This window comes from Pygoscelis adeliae, unplaced genomic scaffold, assembly GCF_000699105.1.
Source record: "Pygoscelis adeliae isolate BGI_AS28 unplaced genomic scaffold, ASM69910v1 Scaffold1251, whole genome shotgun sequence".
Lineage (NCBI taxonomy): Eukaryota > Metazoa > Chordata > Aves > Sphenisciformes > Spheniscidae > Pygoscelis > Pygoscelis adeliae.
Genome location: NW_008824165.1, coordinates 7,908 through 8,932, shown reverse-complemented (window position 1 = coordinate 8,932; position 1,025 = coordinate 7,908).

Here is a 1,025-nt window from a genome sequence, read left to right as displayed (position 1 = left end):
GGGCCCCCCAGTCGCCCCACGGGCACAGGAGGAGGAAATCGGGAGCTGGTGGAAAAGCCGAGCAGCCAGGCGGCGGGGACGGCCGGCTCCAGAGTGGATGTGCTATGGAAACAAGGAGGAGGAGGAGGATGAAGGAGCACAGCAGGGCTCCGTCGCCCCGCTGCCCAGAGCTCCGGGGACCCAGAGGTGAATTATCCGACCTCAGCGCTCCCTGTGCTGCTTAATGGTATTTCAATCCCGGCTGCGAGAGGCAAACCAGAGCCAAACCAGAGCCGGGGCCGGGGAGCCAGACAGGATGTCTGGCCGGAGATGAGCCGGGAAGCCGATGCCTTCAGGGACCCCCGAGCCAGGGCATCCCCCCCCACCACCAGCCAGGCACCGAGACGGGATGCGGCGGCACCCGGGGGGAAAACCCCGCTCCCTTGCCGTACCAAGGGGGGCCGGGACCCCTATTGTCGCTGCTCCCAGATGTGGGGGACGTGGGGGCCCCACCAGCTCCCGGATGGTGCAAGGCTGGAAAGAGCTCTGGGACAGCTCTGGGTGGCTCTGGGTGGCCTTTGCCAGCAGAGGGGACTGTTGCTTGTCTCTCCGGAGGAGCTCGCCTGGAGCCTGCCCCGTGGGACAGCTCGGGAGGGGACATTTACTCTTTTCCTCCTTGCCCTGGTCAGGACAGAGCAGGGACCCTCCCATGGGAAAACCATCGTCTCTCCGGGAGAGGGAGGACCGGGAGAAAAAGCTGGCAACGAGTCTCTCCCCAAATGATGTTTTCCTGCCTCTTTTGTTCGCAGGAACCTCCCGAGTTTGAATTTTTAAACCTCCTCCCCTTGCCAGCCTGCTGCCCTCCCCCCAAATAAATCAGCTGGGGGGGAAAAAAAAAAAAAGAGAAAATAAGAAATACTAATCCCCAAACACTCCCCGCGAAGTGATTCATAACCCTACCGTGACGGCTCGGCCGTGCGGGTGAAAGCTGTGAACGAAACCAAATGTTGAGCCGGCACTTGCCAAGTTTCGAAGGCTGGCGGGCA